Source organism: Arachis ipaensis, chromosome B06 (assembly GCF_000816755.2).
Source record: "Arachis ipaensis cultivar K30076 chromosome B06, Araip1.1, whole genome shotgun sequence".
Lineage (NCBI taxonomy): Eukaryota > Viridiplantae > Streptophyta > Magnoliopsida > Fabales > Fabaceae > Arachis > Arachis ipaensis.
The window spans coordinates 33774831-33784734 of NC_029790.2; positions in this window are offsets into that span (position 1 = coordinate 33774831).

Genomic DNA, 9904 nt, shown 5'->3' on the forward strand with positions numbered 1-9904 from the left:
ACAAAGAGTAAACCCAATTCGTCAACTTCTACAAATCGAGAAAAGTCAATTAGGTTTAATTAATCATAATTCATAAGTTTTAACCAACTTACTAATTGAATTAGTAAAAGATTAGCATCAATGGTAACAAGATTAATTAAAATTTTTAAATTATCAATCAACTTGGACATTAGTAACTCAAGTTCACCCAAATTTCTAACCCAAGCCAAGAGTGCAAACTGCAAAATCTACTCTATAACTAGTTCAAGTATTTTATCAAACACCTAAAGTGCATAAACATAAAGTTTCATAAATTACAAGAATTAGTAAAATCTATAACTATTCAATTCAAGAAAGCAATAATAACAACTCCAATAAGCAATAAAAAATATAAAACATCAAATTCATTAAAGAAAAATTACAAATTCAACAAGAGTTCATAAGCTAAAATAATATAAACAAGAACTAACAAAAAAAGAGTTAATGAACTAAGATAGAAGAATAAGAAAATATAAATAAAACTAAATTAAAATAAGATTAGAAACTAAAATTAGAGAGAAATTGACAAAAATTAACTAAATCAACCTTAATTATAGAGAGAGGGGAGAGTTTCTCTCTCTAAAAACTTAATAATATCATAGTAAACTAATTCTTAAATTCTTCTCTCTTTCCTCCTTCATATTTTTTCTTTAAATATCCAAGGAAATCTGAAATTTGGGACTTTTTGGAAGTCCAAAGTGTGTCCCACATGGCCACATGCATCTTTAATGATGTCATGTGAGCTTGATTCACGGCGCAAAAGCTGGTGGTATGAGTAGCTCAAATTCACTATCCACTATAAACCTATTCATATAATTTTAAAGTTCCAGATGTTAACTTTATAATGCTATTGGAACTACCTATAACTTAAGTTATCATCAAATTAGTACGAAAAACTTAGGATTGACAGTATCCAGAGCATTCTTGGCACTAATCTTCGATTAGGAGTTACACCCAAAATTATTGAAAATTGGAGAAAGTCTTCAACATCAAAATTGTAGAGCTTGAGTTCTTTTTTCTAACGACTTTAAATTTGCTCTAATCCAATCCCTATGGCTCTTTGTGATGCCTTTTCCTTAAACAATGTCCTGTATTTTAACACAAAAAATTCAAACAAACCTTATTATGAACACTAGTTGAATATCAAACTAATTATGTTCAATCAAAAACAAAATCTATTCAAATCATCAATTATCAAAATAAAAAAAATTCAAAATCAATTAAAATTGTATAAAAAATAAAAAAATTTGATTAAAATCTAAATAAAAAAAACATATTTTCTAATCAATAAATTGAGTTCTATCACCTGTATTCACCCCATATCGATACCCAAATAGAAATAAGCTAGTTCTATTGAGCCAACACAACATCTGGATAACTGTTGACAAAATACGACTCGTTTAGGGTGGGTTGAATTGGTCAAATTGCCGTTCTAAGGTCATATTAGACATTTGAAACCTCCAAAAACAAAACTTGCTCGCCTAAACCACACCATTCTTCACGCAGGCTTTTGCACGGTGGGACGAGCAAGCCTAGCAAACAGCGCCCTTTTTCGTACTAATGGTCAATCACTCAATGCAATTTCCAACCCTTAGTTCACTTTTTGAAAAAACATAACCAATATCCAAATGCTCCCAGCCTAATTTTAGTGGCCCATTCCCTAGTTTCAATTTCAAACTTGCCTTCTTGTCTCACACAGCACTAGGGATGGCAACGGGTCCCCATGGGGGCAAGGACATGCCTGATGCATGCGAAATTGTTACTCAGATTAGGTTGTAAAATTTGTTGTTCGTTCTCTCCCTGGCAATGGTGCCAAAAAATGGGTGCACAGAACCATGGTCCAAACATAACTTCACAACTTCGCACAACTAACCAGCAAGTGCACTGGGTCGTCCAAGTAATAAAACCTTACACAAGTAAGGGTCGATTCCACGGAGATTGTTGGTATGAAGCAAGCTATGGTCACCTTGTAAATCTCAGTCAGGCGGATATCAAATAGTTATGGAGTTTTCGAAAATAAATAGTAAATAAATAGAAAATAAAGATAGAAACACTTATGTAATTCATTGGTGAGAATTTCAGATAAGCATATAGAGATGCTTTCGTTCTTCTTAAATTCTGCTTTCCTGCTGTCTTCATCCAATCAGTCTTACTCCTTTCCATGGCAAGTTTTCTGAAAGGGCATTGATGAGCGGATATTTTATACGCTTTTTGGGGATAATTTCATATAGTTTAGAGTATGTTTTAGTTAGTTTTTAGTCTATTCCTAGTAGTTTTTAGGAAAAATTCATATTTCTGGACTTTACTATGAGTTGTGTGTTTTTCTTTAATTTCAGGTATTTTTCTGGCTGAAATTGAAGGAGCTGAGCAAAATTTTGATTCAGGCTGAAAAAGGACTGCTGATGTTGTTGGATTCTGACCTCCTTGCACTCAAAGTGGATTTTCTGGAGCTACAGAACTCGAAATGGCATGCTTCCAATTGCGTTGGAAAGTAGACATCTAGGGCTTTCCAGCAATATATAATAGTCCATACTTTGCACAAGGATAGACGACGTAAACTGGCGTTCAACGCCAGTTCTCTGCCCAATTCTGGCGTCCAGCGCCAGAAAAGGATCAAAAACTGGAGTTGAACGCCCAAACTGGCATAAAAACTGGCGTTCAACTCTACAAATGGCCTCCGCACGTGAATTGCTTAAAGTCTCAGCCCCAGCACACACCAAGTGGGCCCCAGCACACCAAGTGGGCCCCAGAAGTGGATCTCTGCATCATCCATCATAGTCCACTCATATTTTGTAACCCTAGGCTACTAGTTTAGTATTTAAACAACTTTTAGAGACTTATTCTGTATCTCATGACATTTCAAATCTAAACTTTGTATTTTCTGACGGCATGAGTCTCTAAACCCCATTGTTGGGGGTGAGGAGCTCTGCTGTGTCTCGATGAATTAATGCAAGTATTTCTGTTTTCCATTCGAAAACGCTTGTTCCTATCTAAGATGTTCATTCGCGCTTTTTTCTCTCTCCTCACTAAATTCAAAATAAAAAAATATCTTTTCAAAATATCTCTTCTAACTTCCTAACTTCTTATCTTTTCAAAATTTGTTTCAACTAACTAACTAACTTTTTGTTTGTTTCTTAATTTTTTCAAAACTACCTAACTAACTCTCCCTCTCTCAAATTTTCGAAAATATCTTCCCTCTTTTTCAAAAATTTCTTTTTTTTTAACTAATTAATTTCTTTTTTTTATAAACGAAAAAAAAATTAACTTCAAAATTCAAATTCTTTTTAGTTATTTTATTTTATTTAAGTGTTTACTTCTTATAAAATAAAATAAATAAAAAGGTAAATCCGTCCAAGTTATATCCATAGATCCATCATGGACATAAGTGGAAATGAACAGTCCAGGAGGACTCTGGGATCATATTCTAACCCCTCTACTGCTTCATATGGAAGTAGCATCTGCATACCCTCCATTGGAGTCAGTAGCTTTGAGTTGAATCCCCAGCTCATTATCATGGTGCAGCAAAGTTGCCAGTATTCCGGTCTTCCACAGGAAGAACCTACAGAGTTTCTGGCACAATTTTTACAAATTGCTGACACAGTACATGATAAGGAAATAGATCAGGATGTCTACAGACTATTACTGTTTTCATTTGCTGTAAAAGATCAAGCCAAGATGTGGTTAAATAACCAACCTAAGGCCAGCATAAGAACATGGAAACAGCTGACAGAAAAATTCTTGAATCAATATTTCCCTCCAAAAAGTATGACACAGCTAAGGCTGGACATCCAAGGCTTTAAACAAGGAGATAATGAATCTCTTTATGATGCTTGGGAGAGATACAGAGAGATGCTACGAAAATGCCCCTCTGAAATGTTTTCAGAGTGGGTTCAGTTAGACATCTTCTACTATGGGCTTGCAGAAGGAGCTCAGATGTCTTTAGATTACTCAGCTGGTAGATCTATCCATATGAGAAAGATAATTGAAGAAGCTCAAGAGCTCATTGATACAGTTGCCAGGAATCAGCATCTGTATCTAAGCAGCAACCCTTCTATGAATGAAGAGGTTAAAACAGTAACTGCTGAATTCAGTACTGTAAAACAAGCTGCTGAATTCAATCAGCATGCCACACCCAACAATGATACTAAAACAGTGCTGAAGTTCCTCCAGAAACATATTTTTAGCAGGTTTGGTGTCCCTAGAGTGTTAATCAGTGATGGGGGCACTCACTTCTGCAATAAACAGCTTTACTCTGCCATGGTTCGGTATGGAATTCGCCACAAAGTGCCCACACCATATCATCCACAAACCAATGGGCAAGCTGAAGTCTCTAACAGAGAATTAAAGAGAATCCTGGAACGGACAGTAAATACCCGTAGAAAGGATTGGGCAAGGAGCTTGGATGATGCTCTGTGGTAGTCTTCTATTTTATTTGTCTAGTTGCTTGAGGACAAGCAACAGTTTAAGTTTGGTGTTGTGATAAGCGGATATTTTATATGCTTTTTGGGGATAATTTCATATAGTTTAGAGTAGCCGTGCTGTGACAGAGCGCGTGAGCGTAGTTTTCACTGGAAGGATGGAAGGTAGCCATTGACAACGGTGATCCACCAACACATAGCTTGCCATAGGGGGACGTGCGTGCATGAATCAGAAGACAGAGGAAAGCAGAGATTCAGAAGACAAAGCATCTCCAAAACTCCAACATATTCTCCATTACTGCACAACAAGTAACCTTTAATTTATGCTCTACTGGTTATTCACAATTCAATTGATAAACATAATTGACTTCCTGACTAAGATTTACAAGATAACCATAGATTGCTTCAAACCAACAATCTCCGTGGGATTCGACCCTTACTCACGTAAGGTATTACTTGGACGACCCAGTGCACTTGCTGGTCATGTGTGCCAAATTGTAAGAGAGTAACAATTTTGTGCACCAGGCATCACCGTTGTCAATGGCTACATCCCATCCTCTTGTGAAAAAGGTCCAAATGCTCTGTCACGGCACGGCTATTCATCTGAGGTTCTCGATCATACTGGAATAGGATTCACCCTCCTTTTGCGTCTGTCACTATGCCCAGCACTCGCGAGTTTGAAGTTCGTCACAGCCATCCCTTCCCAGATCCTACTCGGAATACCATAGACAAGGTTTAGACATTTCGGATCTCAGGAATGGCCATCCATGGGTTCTAACTTATACCACGAAGATACTAATAACTCGGATTCGGTCTCCTGTATTAGATATCTAAGAGATACTCATTCTAGCTTGGTTGCATGTAGAACGGAAGTGTTTGTCAGGCACGTGTTCATAAGTAAGAATGATGATGAGTGTCACATAATCATCACATTCATCATGTTCTTCGGTGCGAATGGATATCTTAGAAGCGGAATAAGTTGAATTGAATAGAAAACAGTAGTACTTTGTATTAATTCATGAGGAACAGCAGAGCTCCACACCTTAATCTATGGAGTGCAGAAACTCTACCGTTGAAAAATACATAAGTGAAAGGTTCAGGCATGGCCGAATGGCCAGCCCCCATGATCTAAGAACTAGACGTCCCAAGATGATCCGAAGATGAAAATACAATAGTAAAAAGTCCTATTTATACTAAACTAGTTACTAGGGTTTACAGAAGTAAGTAATTAATGCATAAATCCACTTCCGGGGCTCACTTGGTGTGTGCTTGGGCTGAGTTTGAATGTTACACGTGCAGAGGCTTCTTCTGGAGTTGAACGCCAAGTTGTAACGTGTTTTTGGCGTTCAACTCTGGTTTGTGACGTGTTTCTGGCGTTTAACTCCAGACTACAGCATAGAACTGGCGTTCAATGCCCTTTTTCGTCGTCTAAACTCGACCAAAGTCTCCTATCCACTGATGCTCGGGATCCGGGATCCTTTTTATTTACCCTTGCCTTTTGGTTTTAAGGGTTATTGGCTTTTTGCTCTTGCCTTTTGGTTTTAAGAGCTTTGGCTTTTTCTGCTTGCTTTTTCTCTCTTTTTTTTTCTATTTTTTTTCGCTTTTTTTTTCTCTTTTTTTTTCTGCAAGCTTTGTTCTTTGCTGCTTTTTCTTGCTTCAAGAATCATTTTTATGATTTTTCAGATTATCAAATAACATGTCTCTTTGTCATCATTCTTTCAAGAGTTAACATATTTAACATTCATAAACAACAACTTCAAAAGACATATGCACTATTCAAGCATTCATTCAGAAAATAAGAAGCATTGTCGCCACATCAATATAATTAAACTAAGTTCAAGGATAAATTCGAAACTCATGTACTTCTTGTTCTTTTGAATTAAAACATTTTTCATTTAAGAGAGGTGATGGATTCATATTCACTACTTTAAGGCATAGACACTTAGACATTAATGATCATGTAATAAAGACACAAACATAGATAAACATTTAACATAAGAAAACGAAAAACAGAAAGTTTAAGAACAAGGAATGAGTCCACCTTAGTGATGGTGGTGTTTTCTCCTTGAGGAACCAATGATGTCTTTGAGCTCTTCTATGTCTCTTTCTTGTCTCTATTGCTCCTCCCTCATTGCTCTTTGATCTTCTCTAATTTCATGAAGGATGATGGAGTGCTCTTGATGTTCCACCCTTAATTGTCCCATGTTGGAACTTAATTCTCCTAGGGAGTTGTTGATTTGCTCCCAAAAATTCTGTGGAGGAAAGTGCATCCCTTGAGGTATCTCAGGGATTTCTTGATGGTGAGCTTCCTCACATGTGTCTTGAGCTCCATGAGTGGGCTCTCTTGTTTGCTCCATCCTTTTCTTAGGGGCATGCATCTCCTTGCATCATAGGCAAGTTGAACGCCAACCTCACATTTTCCGGACTAAAATCTAAGTATTTCCCCCGAACCATGGTGAGATAATTCTTTGGGTTCAGGTTCTTACTTTGATCATGGTTCCTAGTGATCCATGCATTGGCATAGAACTCTTGAACCATTAGGATGCCGACTTGTTGGATGGGGTTTGTTAGAACTTCCTAACCTCTTCTTCGGATTTCATGTCGGATTTCCGGATACTCATTTCTCTTGAGCTTGAAAGGAACCTCGGGGATCACCTTCTTCTTGGCCACCACATCATAGAAGTGGTCTTGATGGGCTTTGGAGATGAATCTTTCCATCTCCCATGACTCGGAGGTAGAAGCTTTTATCTTCCCTTTCCCTTTTCTAGAGGATTCTCCAGTCTTGGGTGCCATCAATAGTAATGGAAAAAACAAAAAGCTTATGCTTTTACCACACCAAACTTAGAATATTGCTCGCCCTCGAGCAAGAGAAGAAAGAATAGATGAAGAAGAAGAAGAAAATATGGAGGAGATGAGGGGGAGGTGTATTCGGCCAAGAAGGGGAAAAGAGGGTTGTGTTGTGTGAAAATAAAGAAGAATGGAGGGGTTTATATAGTGAAGGGAGAGGGGTTAGGTTCGGCCATTTAGGGTGGGTTTGGGTGGGAAAGTGATTTTGAATTTTGAAGGTAGGTGGAGTTTATGAGGTAGGTTTATGGGGAAGAGTGGATGGATGTGAGTGGTGAAGTGGTGATAGGGAAGAGAGATTGAGGTGATTGGTGAAGAGTTTTGGGGAAGAGTGTTTATTGGGAAGAGATGATGAACATTGAGAAGAGGGAAGAGAATGAGTGGTGGTAGGTGGGGATCCTGTGGGGTCCATAGATGCTGAGTTGATCCTGTTGGGTCCACAGATCCTGAGGTGTCAAGGAATTACATTCCTGCACTAATTAGGCATGTAAAATGCCTTTGCATGCAATTCTGGCATTTAAACGCCGAATTGATGCTTGTTCTGGGCGTTCAGTGCCCAGATGCAGCATATTTCTGGCGTTGAACGCCAGCCAGATGCTTGTTTCTGGCGTTCAGCGCCAGCTCTTCCTCAGTGTGCATTTCTGGCGTTGAACGCCAGCCAGATGCTCCTTACTGATGTTTAAGCGCCAGTAAGATCCTCCTCCAGGGTGTGATTTTTCTTCTGCTGTTTTTGATTCTGTTTTTAATTTTTTGATTTATTTTGTGACTCCACATGATCATGAACCTAATAAAACATGAAATAATAATAAAAATAAATTAAAATTAGATAAATAAAAATTGGGTTGCCTCCCAACAAGCGCTTCTTTAATGTCAATAGCTTGACAGTGGGCTCTCATGGAGCCTCACAGATGTTCAGAGCATTGTTGAGACTCCCCAACACCAAACTTAGAGTTTGGATATGGGAGTTCAACACCAAACTTAGAGTTTGGTTGTGGCCTCCCAACACCAAACTTAGATTTTGACTGTGGGGGCTCTGGTTGACTCTGTTTTGAGAGAAGCTTACTGTGCCTCTTTTCCATGTTTACAGAAGGATGTCCTTGAGTTTTAAACTCAAGGGAGTCCTCATTCAAATGAAGGACTAATTCACCTCTGTTAACATCTATCACAGCTCTTGCTGTGGCTAGGAAGGGTCTTCCAAGGATGATGGATTCATCCTCATCCTTCCCAGTATCTAGGATTATGAAATCAGCAGGGATGTAAAGGCCTTCAACCTTTACTAATATGTCCTCTACTTGTCCATAAGCCTATTTTCTAGAATTGTTTGCCATCTCTAATGAGATTTTAGCAGCTTGTACCTCAAAGATTCCCAATTTCTCCATTACAGAGAGTGGCATGAGGTTTATTCCTGACCCCAGGTCACATAGAGCCTTCTCAAAGGTCATGGTGCCTACGGTACAAGGTATTAGGAACTTTCCAAGATCCTGTTTCTTCTGAGGCAATCTCAGTTGATCCAATGCATTTAGTTCATTGGTGAACATGGGAGGTTCATCTCCCCAAGTCTCATTACCAAATAAATTGGCATTCAGCTTCATTATTGCATCAAGGAACTTGGCAACTTACTCTTCAATGACATCCTCATTCTCTTCAGAAGAAGAATACTCATCAGAACTCATGAAGGGCATAAGGAGGTTCAATGGAATCTCTATGGTCTCTAGATGAACCTCAGATTCCTTTGGTTCCTCAAAGGGAAACTCCTTATTGATCACTGGACGTCCTAGGAGGTCTTCCTCCTTGGGATTCACGTCCTCCTCCTCTCTTGTGGTTTCGACCATGATAGTCAATTCAATGGCCTTGCACTCTCCTTTTGGATTTTCTTCTGTATTACTTGGGAGAGCACTAGGAGGAGTTTCAGTGATCTTCTTACTCAGCTGGCCCACTTGTGCCTCTAAATTTCTAATTGAGGATCTTGTTTCATTCATGAAACTTACAGTGGCCTTGGACAGATCAGAGACTAAGTTTGCTAAATTAGAGGTATTTTGTTTAGAATTCTCTGTCTGTTGCTGAGTGGATGATGGAAAAGGCTTGCTATTGCTAAACCTGTTTCTTCCACCATTATTAAAGCCTTGTTGAGGCTTTTGTTGATCCTTCCATGAGAGATTTGGGTGATTTTTCCATGAGGGGTTATAGGTGTTTCCATAAGGTTCATCCATATAATTTACCTCTGCTATTGCAGGGTTCTCAGGATCATAAGCCTCTTCTTCAGAAGATGCCTCTTGAGTACTGTTGGATGCAGCTTGCATTCCATTCAGACTCTGAAAAATCATATTGACTTGCTGAGTCAATATTTTATTTTGGGCCAATATGGCATTCAGAGTATCAATTTCAAGAACTCCCTTCTTTTGAGGCGTCCCATTACTCACAGGATTCCTCTCAGAAGTGTACATGAACTGGTTATTAGCAACCATGTCAATGAGTTCTTGAGCTTCTGCAGGCGTTTTCTTTAGGTGAATGGATCCACCTGCAGAAGTATCCAATGATATCTTAGCTAATTCAGACAGACCATCATAGAATATATCCAGGATGGTCCATTCTGAAAGCATGTCAGAAGGACACTTTTTGGTCAG